Consider the following 14167-nt stretch of genomic DNA (forward strand, 5'->3'; position numbering starts at 1 on the left):
GGACCCCCGTCGCCGCTTTCCTTATCCTCCAATGTCATCAAATGGAATACCGTTACCACGCACGCGCGCCCTTCCCCGCATCGGGTGCGGTGCTCAACGGACGTAGCGCACGGGTTCCGGCCCAACTCACGCCCCGGCGACGCATCTGACGGACGCACGCATCAGAGCACCCCGAAGTAATTGCAAACCCTCGGCGGATCGAGAGCTTGCAGTTGCATTCTTGAAGGGAGCTGGTCAACCCCCCCCCCCCAATCCGTCCCAACCCAACACGACCCCTGACCCATTTGGCCTGGGTGCGGTGACAATTTGAACTCCTCCGTGGTGCGGAAACAAAGAAAGTGGCAAGGATCCACTCAGAAGACATTTTTCTGCGGAACAGCAACGGATACCTTCCTTTTAATCCTTATCTGAATGCTAGAATTTAATATTCTACAGTAACCGAAATGCGCCGAGGATAACTGTATCCTTGAAATAATTAATTAATATTACTAAATTATGGTATACGTACAAGGCACAGGAAATATGATACCATTTTGATACGAACTACGGGAGAAGTTTTGGAAGGAAAGGGAATAATTGATCCACGTTTAGGAAGACATTTTCTTTCCTCACATTTCATAATTTAATAACTGCTCTATCACTCGTGGTTTAAGCATTGGTGTAGTGCGGAACGAGTTAAATCGTAGCCCTCTGGCAAGTAAATAGTGATAAGTTATGCGTATCTTTCAGTGTATTTCCAATTCGTGTTCTTATAATGAAATGGAACTGGCAGTCGCAAATTGATTGCTATGGCTGTTTGTTTGTTCAACTGTACTTCTTGGGATTCGCAGTTCCAAAGATTTAGTTCTTATCGATGTCAGGACTTATCCCACAGAGAGAAACAACACCGTCTGACCACAAGCTGACCTACGCGCCGGAGGGCACAGGGGCGTCGAGTTGGCAACATGGGGCAGCATGCAAAAGTAATAGGGAAAAGAGGTTTTCCAATATTGGAAAATTTTAGTGGTTGTTTGTACATCGCGGGTAATGTATTAAGACAAACTAAGTCAAAGCAACTGCAGTGAAGAGCAAAAACCTCACTTTGACGTATGTTACGCGCTGATTGGATGGCTGCATCCAAAGTGGCAGAGTTAGTGTGCAAATGCCGGTTTAAGTGGGTGGATGATGTTTGCCCGGTGAAGTTCTCACATTTTTTAATTACATATACTAGTCCATATTATTAAAAAAATAACCAATTTAAAGCTTGTACCGTGCCTAATGAGCAACAGTTGTAATAACTAGATTATTGTCCTAAAATATGAGCGTAGTCAGAAAAACTATTAATATTTTTATTTGAAATTCAGTAGACCCACTCGACTGGGAGAGATTTAGAACCAAATTTTGTTTTTGACCGAAAAAATTTTGAAAATTTTTTTAGTACCCTTATTTTTACCCGAATATTTTTTCCCCACCCTTGATCGCACAGCGTTATTTTTATTCCTTATTGTTCGTGGAAAAAATATCATATTAAATCTAAATAACATTTGAAATCTCTCTGTTCTCCACTTGATCTCTCGAATTTTATTGACATGATCTCTGCTACCTCTTTGATATTATAGTGAAAATGTTTTGAAATTATTTAAACAAAAACTAAATGAAAAAACAACCATTTTATCAAAGTGAATAACCTTTCACTCATTTAAATAATTTTTACGAGCTCTTTGATTTTTAGCTTCAATCTACTGGATTCGGTTAGATTTTCGAAATTCCCTGCCCCTACATTTCGCTGCACTTTTGTTCCTGCGCAACATGACACTAAATGACCTGGAAATACATGTAATTTAGTAGAGTTACTCGTTTTTCATCACCGCTTACATTCTACTCCTATTATTTTCTGCCAAAATGCTCATTAATTTTCTCTTTGTAACTCGATTTCCCACCATCATCTTCCCCTTTAATACGGCCATTAGAATCCCGTTGTCACCCATGATCTCCTGTATCCAATTGTTCTTCCTTCTTTGAATTTGTCCCAGCAACCCACACTCTTCCCGTACCATTTCTATAGCGTCTTCGTTCGGTTTCCTTATTGTCCATTTTACACGCTTCATTCTTTTTGACATTTGAAAATCCTCCTAACTCCTTTTACCCCTTTGAAATTAGATGGGAAAGATGAAGAGAAATGGAGAGAAATGTTTAATACTCCTACAGAATTAGAGCAATATTTTGACCGCCCGTCTATGGAGCAGCGATTGCAAAGGCAGTGGGTCTATCACAGTGGGCATTTCGAGTCATGCATTTGCGATTTCGGCTGATGTCAAATCTTCAAGATAATTCATTCACGTAAAATGAGAGGAAAAGTAGGTCTTAATCGAACCATATAAGTGCCAAAAAATAAAAACTTTGTATCTCTACAAACTATTTTATGGCGTTAATCCTAAAAAGAGTAAAACACCAAAGTATTATTTATTCTATATGGACACGAAATTCCACCAAGATGATGCGCCTACCATAAAGTTTATTAAAAATATTTTCATTCTCTAGTGGAGGCAATATTTTGAAATTTGAATTGTGGAGAGGTGAATGCCCGAGCGAGATGGAGAAAGTACGCAGAATGAAGGTGTGTCAAGGGACGAGGCTATCCGCCGGGAATCGCCGATTGCCGTCAAAGATGGAATCGTCGAGTCCCTCACCCTTCTAACCACTTCTGTGGGCATCTGCGTAACTATATTCCCGCCCCAAAAATTAAAAACAAAATATTCTCCATTCTCCGTGCGATCCCCGATCACTCTCAATGCCAAGCATCAAAACTAATTTGAGGAATGCTTCCAAATCAACTAACATACGTATTTCGAGTGCCCGCTTCGCAAGTACCCGCTTTTGCGTTTAGAAAGGCGGAGTTCTCACTCCTCGCCGCCACGTGCCATCGAGGCAGTGAGTGCATGGCGCGGATGCGGAAATGCTTCCTTTGCGACGCGACGGAGGCGGAGACGCAACTACCCGCGCGACGGGGGAGCGAGTTGCCAAGGCGACAACGGTTCAGCATGTAAGCGTCGAGGGGCGTGATCGCATCGCCGGATCGGCGCCCCTTGGACCAAGTTGTGTCACGACGAATGACGGATCCTTGGGGGGGGGGGTCTCCGACGCCGACACGCGTGCCCTGCGCCATCCACTCGAGTGTCTTTGAAGGACGCCAGGCGGCGATGTCTCCGCCCCAGCTCATTCCCCAGCCTCCCCCCGTTGCCTCCACTATCTCTGCCCCCACCCGCATCTCCGTCCCCTCTTCAACCGCACCCGGCCTCCCGTAGAGCAGGGCTCGATCATCACCAGGGAAGGGTCCCCATCCCACACCAGACCACTCCGGAACCAACGTCTGCACGCCCGCCAGATGCACCATGCAAAGGTCCACGCCCTTTCACTAATTTAAGGCATTTTTGGATTCCTTTTCCCCTCCGCTCTACGTCGCCAAAGGATCCCCCTCCCCACCCTGCCTATCATCCGTTACACAATCTGTCACCAGTATCAAAAAGGCCTCTTTTGTAAAAAATATGCGTTTGGATTTTTTCACATGAAAGGGTTTTTTTCACCATGACTACTGATTAATTCAAGTGCGTGATTTCGTTGAAATAAGAGCAGTGAGGAGTTATCCCTTTGAGGAAAAATCTGCTTGGTCTTCTTCTTTCTCAATTAGAATATACACAATGGAGTACACATAATAAGAGTATGCAATTATTTCTTAACCATTTAAATAGATTAAGAGAAACATAAAAAAATACTGAAGAGACAATTTCTTTGGTGTATGTTTGCCGTCTTTTTTTGGTTTTCATCGTGAATAATTAAAATTCTTCCTCGATTAACAATGTCTTGAAAACATAATAAAATAACTTTTCAAACCTCTCCCCTGAATCCTCTTCCTGACTCCTTGGTAGGTTAGAACAATGAAATGTTACCCCCCCCCACTCGCCCAAAAAAACCCCTCCGTAATTTAAGCACAACTTTAAAAGCTGACAAGGACGGAGTAATTGGCGCACGCCCATCGCTTACTGCTTGGCGCCAATTTCTTATGATACACTTAGAAGCGTATCCAAAATATTAGAGCAGCTAGGCTAATATCACTCTCGGAGCGAAAGTTAAATTACAGATTGAATCTCTGGCATAAATTGAAAGGACATCCCATTATCATATAGGGTGCGTGGCGGAGGGTTAATACAGGCTCTACTAATTGTGATCCGAATATGACCCTACGACGGTCAGACAAGGTTATTCTGATTCCTTATCGTTCGTGGAAAAAATGACATCATAAACTAATCTGCTCAACAGTAAATCTCTAATTTTATTTACATGATCTCTCTTTTATCGTAGTGCGATGGGGGTACTATATACATTTTCAACATCATTGCTAAAGAGATGTCCCTCTAATTTATGCAAGAGATTTAATCTGTTATTTAACCTTCGCTCCATGAGTGATTCCCGGCCTAGCTACACTAACATTTTTATTATTTTCACCCCCAGCCACACACCCTAGCGGTGGCTTGCAGGGTACATAAATGCATAAATAAAAATAAATAACAGATTCTGTGGGGGCTCTTTATCTCTCAACTAACCATAAAGGTCCCTCTCGTGAAGGTACTGTGAACAAATATTAGTATTTATGTGAAATTAACCAAAAAATTGCATAAAATCATAACTAACCATTATTTAGCATTATAGGAGGGTCATCCGGAAAGTAGTACCCGTTCGTGAAATAAAGACACAAAAGTAAATATTAACAAACATAAAAAATTTTATTTGAAAGAGGATACTTTAAACTACTTCTCAACATAATCTCCAAGCAAATTAAGGCATTTGTCATAACGTGTGACAAGTTTCTGTATCCCTGCTGCATAGTCCTTCGCCGCCAGCTCATTGAGATACGCGAGGGACCCATCTTGCACAAATTTTTGCATAATGCAGATGGTGTTTAACAATTTCATGAACAATTGTTCGAGAAACATTGGGAAAATGCTCACAGATGTCATCAATTGTGACGCGCCGATCGTTCCTCACGAATTCGTCAACTGAGCTCACCAGTTGGTCTGTAATGACAGACGGTCTCCCCGAACGCTCATCGTCGTGTGTGTTCCCCCTCCCCATGTTGAAGTTGCGACACCACCGCCGAACAGACGACTCGTCCATTACATTGTCTCCATACACCTCCTTTAATTGGCGATGAATATCACATGGGCGAACGTTTCTTGCATTGAGGAATTTAATCACTGCCCTCACTTCACAACTGGCGGCGTTCTCAATTTTTTTAAACATTGTAAACAATCACAGAAACAACACAGGCAATGCTAGCGTCACGCAACTTGGCTCAGAGAAGGCAGACAAGCCACTGAAGCTATCTGACCTCGTCCAGCGGCTACTCGCGTCGTCAGCACTTCATGCGGCACGAACGGGTACTACTTTCCGGATGACCCTCGTATGTATATTTTTTTATGAGCAGCAGTTGGCATGCATAATCAGATGGATCATTTAATGATGAGTGATCATGTAAAGTTTCATTTTCCGGGATATAAGTATTTTTTGGATTTCCGTCGGCTGTTTTTATGGTCAACCTTTTATCCTAAGGCGTGATTTGGGCATCAGTATTTATTTACTACACTAACCTAGGTTCCTAAAAATTAATTAAAGTGTATTGATTATGGAATACGTATTAAGAGATAATAAGATCAAATATTTCAATTATTGATATTATATTGCAAATATCTACCAACATTGGAAGATCCTTAATATTCTGTGGTCATCAAGACTTGTTTGTATATCACGTGTGTTCGTAGTAGGGAAATAATGGGGTAAGGTGTAAGTGGATGTACGACCGTTTTCATGCATTTCGTTTTTGTAAAAATACCATGTGTACGTCATGGAAAATGTGAGCATAGATGCTAAACATTGTAAACAATCACAGAAACAACACAGGCAATGCTCTAGCGTCACGCAACTTGGCTCAGAGAAGGCAGACAAGCCACTGAAGCTATCTGACCTCGTCCAGCGGCTACTCGCGTCGTCAGCACTTCATGCGGCACGAACGGGTACTACTTTCCGGATGACCCTCTTATATTAAGCATTATTATATAAATCATTATTAAGCTAAAATCAAATATTTCCACCAAGACTTAAAAGTGGAATGAAGAAGAGTTTAAGTTTTATTCACGAAATAAGATTATAATTGATGTGTTTTTGTTGGAATAAATTGATAATATTAAATTAAACAATAAATCGATATATCGAATAGATTTTCACACTCAGTTTTTTCTCTCCGATGAGCAGCGGGGTGACATAAAAGTGTACTCCAAGATAGACGAGAACAAGGGTAAAATAATGCTGTTGCACCAGAATAACCAGGGAGTCAGCACCTCTCATTGGCCATGGGTGAAAGGAGTATTGGGAGTTGCGTTGAGGAATATGAATTAGAAGGACATATTGAAACTGACAAACTCAGCTCGATGTAATTATTCAAAACTAATTTGAAAATGAAAACAGAGGCACATCATGACAGATAATAAAACCATGCATAGAAGATATTTATCAAGAAAAAAGGCGGAAAGTGATTAGGATTCTTTCAATAATATGCAATAGATTACAGTTATAGGTTATATAATTATTATATAAACTATAAATTATTATAAAAATTAAAGATACAGATTATATGGCAGAAGGAAATGAAAATAGGGGAATAACAAAACCCATAAGAGAGTTCATTAATTATTTATTATTTATTTAACAACCAGCATTACAAGGAGGTGATAGCCTGGTGGTAATGTTCTTGATTACGAGTCATAAACCACTTAATCCATTCATTACACATGAAAACATACAAGGAAGTACATACGGGTTTATCACGTACATTTCTCACTCACACGTTACAGTTAATTATTTTAAGGAGAGCATACACCTCGTTTTAAACTTATTTAATGAAAAAGGGAAGGACTTAAAGATATCCTCAGGTAACTTATTCCATTCTTTTATTCCACGATTGAGGAAGGAGTTTTTTTTTATTGTTTGTTTTATGTTTTAATGGTCTGAGGCAAGAGACCAATTGAACAGTTGAAATTTCTTTGACAGAAAAACATCTTGAGGAGGAACTTTTCCTTTTCAGGAGAATACTGACATCCTATATAAAATTAGTATGAAAAGAGTTCAAAAGTAAAAACGGTACCATCTATTTGAGATTAATAAAAAATCAGCCAACTGAAACTGGAGATGAATAAGGAATGTGTCGGGAAAACATGGAAAAAGCCATGCAGAGAATCCACATTTTTATTGGAAGCAAGCAGGCAATCAATACTTTTTCAGGACGATAAATCATTTGATCAAAATTAGATAGTTATGTGATCAAGGAATATTTTTAAAAATTAAATAGCATTAGTATAATACGTTTTCAAAGAAGTTAATGCGTATCTATCTTTCGGAGTGTAGATTTCACATATTGCTAAGCCTTAGATACCATAAACGGCGCGTGAAATTCAAACATAATGATGCGGCATTAATAAGGTTGGTCATCCCTTTTTCCGCCTAATGGTTCTCATGAAGATTGCTGCCTTAAAAACCACAGATATTCAGTGAAACTGAGGTCCATATCAGTGGGAGTGGAACCTGGACCTTCCGGTTTGCAGGTGACCCCCTTTTGGTTCACTGCCACTCCCCCTGCCTCGGTTCCAAAGACGTTTCCCATGTTCGCCATGCAAATGCGACTTAAGATCGTACTTAGTACTGTCCAATGAGCTGCTCACTTGAATGGAAGATTAGGGCGATTACCTATTCTAGCCACATTCTCGATCGAGGGGCATTATATCCACTTGACATTTAAACTTAATCAAAATTTACTATAAGTTAAACTTATAATCATGATTAAAAATATTTCTTCTGCATAATTTCCTATTTGTAAAATGTCATCTAAGAACGTATAAAGCAGCACGACCCACTATCTTTATTTCTTAAATGCACCTAAACCGAAAAGTGTACCAACTGCAGTTATTGATAGTACATGTAAAGTCATTGGTGATCCCCAATCGATTGCAATTTTTGCACAGTGAAATATCGGATAGCCGGAAAGCACATCCGTCTACAAGCGGACGAGGTAACTTTCAGAAGAATGTGTGCACTTAATAATTATTTCAATTAAAAAAACAATGAATACAGTGCATAACTTTAATGTGGGAATAAATAACTTGCACTGGGAAGGCGCAATTATTCTCATGGACGGATGTATCTCCGTGAACATATTTAAAAACAAATTAATACTTCTTCGTCGTTGGGAAAAGATGTAAAAAACTTGTAGTTTGATAGGTAAACAAGAATAATGACTCAGTGGGCGTGGACATTCCTAGACTCTTAGTCAACAGTTGAGAATATTTGACTGGTTAGGAAAAAGGATGCCATTAATTCTAGGAATAAAGAGAGTATTTATTTAGTGACAACTTAATTCTTCCTGGAAATATAATTCCGTCACTAATCACTAAGGGCTGTATATCATTAGCCTACACCGCACCAAATGGTTATATCCAGCATTCGGAATCTTTTAAAACATTATCACAATGATTGTTACTGGGATGATTTTATCCGTCCATCAAAATTAGATTTTAGTTGAAGACTTTCAATGCAGCATAGTAGTCTTAAAGGATTTATTATTCTCTGCACTCATCTAAAGCATTTGGAAACTTCAGGAACAAATAATTTATTTTTGACATTTGAAAAGCAGTGTTTCCAAATAAAAAATAGTTTTAGGAGAAAAACAAAAAATGAGTCAGTAAAATGTTAGCTATGTAAGAGCAACAAAAAATTAATAATCTTGAAAATATTACATTTTATTCGAAAAATTTCAAAGGCATAATAAACCTAAGATATGAATATTTTTGTTCCATTTCGCTATCTAGGCCTGCAGAAGTACGATTATATTCCTCGTAAAAGCAAATTTAATCGATATTAACGAAAACTGAGATAAGTGGAAATGATTTGAAGTAAAAACTATCATTGGGAATAACCTCCGGGAGTTGAGCACTCACCTTCGGTCATGCATATGTAAAATACGACATAGTATAAGATTTATACTCTCCTGAAGCAATAGGAATTGTTTGTTAGTTCATTTCGTAATCGTATTTAAGTGATACGGGGAAAATTTCATCATCCCAAAGCGGACAGCAGTATTTGTTTGTCACGCCGCGGGTCAAAATACATGTTTAAGGTCCAGCCGTAGGGATTTAGAAAGAAAAATATTTATTCCTTTGGTACCGATTAACAAACGCGTTTCCATCTACAATTAATTTGTTGACTGATCAATAGCTGGGGACAGAATGCGAAAATTGCTTGTTAAGTGACGATTCCTACCCACGGAAACCGCACCAATGACTGCTCGCCTTGATCGGTGCTCGCGGTAGAGGCTCGCTCATAACTTAACTACAGAGAGAACCATTTAAGGCATGTTTAGAGTAATATATCAAAGAGCTAAATATTCCAACTTATCAATTTCCAAATAACTGCAATGATACTTCTAAATTTATGAATGTCATTTCTTTGGAATCTGACGACCGGCCATAAATAGCCCATTTGCTAGTAGATATAGCATCAGTCGTAAACGGTTGCGGTAGAGTTCCACGTTAACATATGATTCAGTGTCAGAAACGCTGAAAAACGGATAAAACGACATTTTATGCATTTATATCCTCACCTTGAGACTTTTCTAGTGTTTACCCGTCGGGGATACAATTTGACAGGAGTCATGCCTTTCATCTACGCATACAAATATGTCTACTGAGAGTTTCAAATAAAAAATACTGATAAATTTGACCGTTTAAGACTTTACTTTGTGAGGAAATATTTAAATTTGGAAAGAAATAAATTAATGAGTGGAAAGAGAAACTCCAATTATAAATTTTAAAAATTTTACGCGACATTTTATTTCTTTCCTTTTTATAAACGTTGCAAAAAATGTGAAAATCGTAATTGGAAATTAAAATACGTGATTTGAGCCTTTTTTAACTTTACTTGCCGGACACGTGCGTTGATATGAAGACTTTCGTCAAGGTATTTTCGATGGCGAACCATCAATCGAAATCGCACTCTGGTTTTATTTTATATCTCTCTTCAATTGCGACCAGTTTCACCGCTCCAAAATGTAATCGCGTTAAATATCTAAAAATGTAACCCCGCGCAATGCTCTTTTATTGGTTGATTATTTACAGCGATTGGTACTACCACGTACTCTACGAAGATATGTGCGTGTGATGGAACGAATTCTCTCACTACACCTATAAGTAACCTCACAATCTCACGTAAAAGAGTAGGTGTTATGTATGAATGTAATCCATTGCACCGTCTCATTCCTGTTGGCGTTCTTGCCGACAAGTGGACCTCGTGTTACGGTGGCTGCAGAGTCGGGCGCTGCGATCCGCGACGGGGCCCGATTGACGCCTTTCGCCTTCAACATCGACGGCCGACAATGATGAAGGCGCGGGCGCCATGACCTTGGCCGGCGAGGGAGGGGGCGGTGTACGCTGCCTCCCCACACTCTCGGCGACGCCCCTTTCTCTCGACGAGTGGAAACTTTATTTCTCGGTTAAAAGACAAAACATCGTAAAAAAAAACATCCTACTCTTAAGAGACTCTCTCGCGAAGAAGAATAAGAAAAAAATGAAATTGACAGAATGGAAATAAAACGGTGAAATTCCGAGCATGTAGAGAGGGTAGAGAGAGGGTTGTTGAGAGAAATTCCGATGCAGGGCAATCGAATGCGGTTTACATACCGAAAGGCAATGGAATGTTGGAGAAGATGACATATGCAGTATGATACCAAGGAGGAATATGTCGAGTAATCGAGGTAGAAGGAAGAGGTATGTTAGACGGAATGAAGTGAGGGAGAAAGTACGACTGTGAGGAATTTTAAAGTGTTTCAAAGCAGCTAGGGTGTTTACTATTGTATTTGGTGGGCCTCGGGAGTATAAAAGTGCTCGATGCCCGGGCCCATCCAAACTTATCTTGTCTAGTAGTCCTATTAATAGAAAATACTCAAAATTGCTATGAAGAATTACAAGAAGGGCAAAGAGTAGATGAAAATAAGAAAATGATTATAAAAATGTGTTTTATGATTTTCGACTATTCTTTTAAATTTAACTCACATGTGGCGCACATTCTGGTATCTCGATTGATCGCGACATTTCCCTTGTGTGATTTCGACGCAAAAAACAGCAAAACTAAAGCTTAGCCTTCAAAGAAATGGCCTCTTTTTTACCATGTCCACATGCCGCGGCGCGTGTTGGTGACAGTTTATCAGCTCATGTGCAAACCAGGGTGGAGTGCGTGCGTGGACTACTCGCGTGCAGTCTGATAATCAACTCCCATGTTTAATTGCCCAAGATTCATCGAATTTCCACCGAATGAGCAGATCCCCGACCGAATGACGTGGCTGCCAATTTGTTTGTTACGCAAATTTTATTTTCCGTGGTGTTGCCGAAATCGATGACGTACCGAGGTTGAAACAAACAAAAAGTTGAAGAATCGAAATTTCAAACCGATGACGCTCTCACTAATGCGAATTACACTCGCGGCCTGTGTCAAATGCTTCATTTTACGAGCTAAGCTAACACAACACTTCATGATGAATAAAACATGGAAGTTTGATGGCCAAATATTAAAATGAAAAATGAGCCACATAAGGATATCAGAGGAAATAATCACAAAATATGCGTCCCATGCAATCGGTATCCCCATTCTGCGAATGTCAGTGACCAAGGAATGAAACTGCTGCCACATTGTGTCTTAAAATATGTTGGTGAGAAAGAACCTGGCATTGACGGCGACATATTCAAAAATTTTAGAACACATCATAGCTATTAATATTGGAAAAGAAATACTAAGTGATTCCACATATATTTCTTTATGCACGACCTAGGTTTCGACTTACAAATTCAACCTGATGATGACTTTGTAAGTCAAAACCTAGGTCGTGTATAGTAAAATATATGTGGAATAACTAAGTATTTCTTTTCCGATATGAATCGCTTCCACAAAGTGACGCCTCAAACAATTCTATAGCTATTAATATGCTATCCTAGGCAAATACGAATAGTCTTGGGAGATTAAAGCCGAGGGGATAATTTCTACCCCCCATTGCATTGGCAGATGAGCGACAGCTAGATGTCTTTGAGAATCAGAGGGATGAAGATAGAAGGAGTAAAGCTAGTGAATGGGAGGTGGCGGGAGAGGGTGGCCGGAGGGGGAGGTGGAGGCGGGAGGCAGAGGGGAGAGTCGCTGAGAAAATGCACAGACGGAGAAAAATCGCGTAGGACGGACAGGCGGGTAGAAGGTGAAAGACAAGAAGGGGAGAGGTTGAAAGCCGTGAAAGGAAGGGATGCTGTGATGCGAGGGAATGCGAGAGAAGAACTTCTTTGAGGGTGGAAGCGTTTGATGCATGAATACAAATGCTGTTTATGGAAGGGATAAGGATTTATACAAATATCATGAAAACAGATAAAAATGTCTGAACAAAAATCAAAAACAAAAATCTGATCTTGAGTACTGAAAAGTATTGATGTTACATTTAGTGTGATAACATTGAATAGTATACGGAGAGAAATATGTTTGGCGGTTTATTTCAATTTGAGGGTCCAATTGCTCGAAAAATAGGAGGGCTAAGTTTTTATTAAAACAGGAGGATACAAACTGGAGCTGGTGTATCAGTTAAAAGAATTACTTGAGGCAAAGAAGCCTTTTCAAAGAGACAAAGGGAGTTGAGGGCATTGAATATGGATTTCAAGCAAATATAGATGAACACTCGACTTGTGCAGGCTTAGGGCAGGTGTACTTGATCTCGTACAGACACCCATGTAGCCTCCCCAGGTCGGACGAGCACTGACAAGGGCACTCTGTCAGAAGATTGTCAAAGTGCCTCTGCCTTGGATTGACGCATCCATATGTCGATGGCAGAACTCATCTGGGATGGACCGACACACAAAACTTATTTCGAAAACAAGAGATTCAGAGAAGAGGAGGACTTTAATTTTATTTACTTTGATATTTTAGTATCCTGCAAGCCACCGTTAGAGTGTGTGGAAGGGAGTGAATAAACATCAGTTTCCCCGAGGCGGATTAAAAAACTATTGAAATCAATACGAAATCTGATAATTTCACCAATGAAGATGGCTTCCCGTTTCCCGATTGGAAACGCGTCTTTTACCGTTAAAAAAATAATCCATTCATCAATCGACAATAGTCAGAGATTGGGGAACAGGACAATAGGGTAACACTGGATCCAATCCTTGGTGAGGGGACAAGAAGACCGAATAGCAATGGACTCGGAGACAACTGGGGCGCTGACGAAACTGCTGAGTTCAGATATTATGCTCCAGTGGACTCGCGAACAGAAATGTATCAGCCAATATCATCCCAAAGAAGACTTAGTAAAAAGAAATTGATATATGGTGCAATTATCGGTTTATATTTCTAACCAAACTCCACTGTAATCGTTGGAACATCGTTAATTAACAATACTTCGGTTTTGAACTACGTACTCAAGAAAATGCCAAAAAATAATAGAGTACTCAAGGGAATTAAATTTATATGTTATTTAAAATTAATATTTTTTGTTTTACATTTTATTACCCTGCAAGCTACCAATAGGGTATGCGGTAGGGAGTGCATGAACACCAGAAAAAATACTACGACACTTGGCAATTAGAATTAAACTTAAAAAAGTGCGTAGTCATAATTTTTTAGAAAAAGAGCAACATCCATCTGAACGCCTACTGTATCGGAAACATCAAAATATAATGTGCAGACACAATTAAATACCTAGGCATTACCCTCCCTCACGATCTTTCCTGGGTCAAACACCGCCTAGGGTGTTTGCTTTTACTTTCAGGTGCATTAGTATAATCTGATGGTGACGGGAGGAGAATAAATGCAAAAACACCATGCTTATGAGTACAGTTAACGGCAAAAGCACTAAGCTAATAAAATTTTATCTTAATGTTGACAGATATGAAATTAATAATTGAGATTTCCTAACCAAACGCGACCCGTATTTCGATGTTTGAACGTAATCATCCAATGTTCTGCACTTCTTAACAAATATCCTATTCATACAAAACGACTCGAATAACTACTTAAGCGCCTCCTGGATGAAAAATACACGGGGTGTATGTAGACAAGCTAACAA

General features: G+C 39.6%; 1 long non-coding RNA gene across 1 annotated transcript in view; it reads right to left on the minus strand.

Moving 5' to 3' along the window:
• Positions 1-14167, minus strand: part of LOC139694324 (uncharacterized) — a 209189-nt gene that overhangs the window by 155354 nt on the left and 39668 nt on the right. The gene's annotated exons all lie outside the window — the stretch shown is intronic.

Source organism: Hetaerina americana, unplaced genomic scaffold (assembly GCF_022747635.1).
Source record: "Hetaerina americana unplaced genomic scaffold, ioHetAmer1.1.p SCAF_5, whole genome shotgun sequence".
Classification (NCBI taxonomy): domain Eukaryota; kingdom Metazoa; phylum Arthropoda; class Insecta; order Odonata; family Calopterygidae; genus Hetaerina; species Hetaerina americana.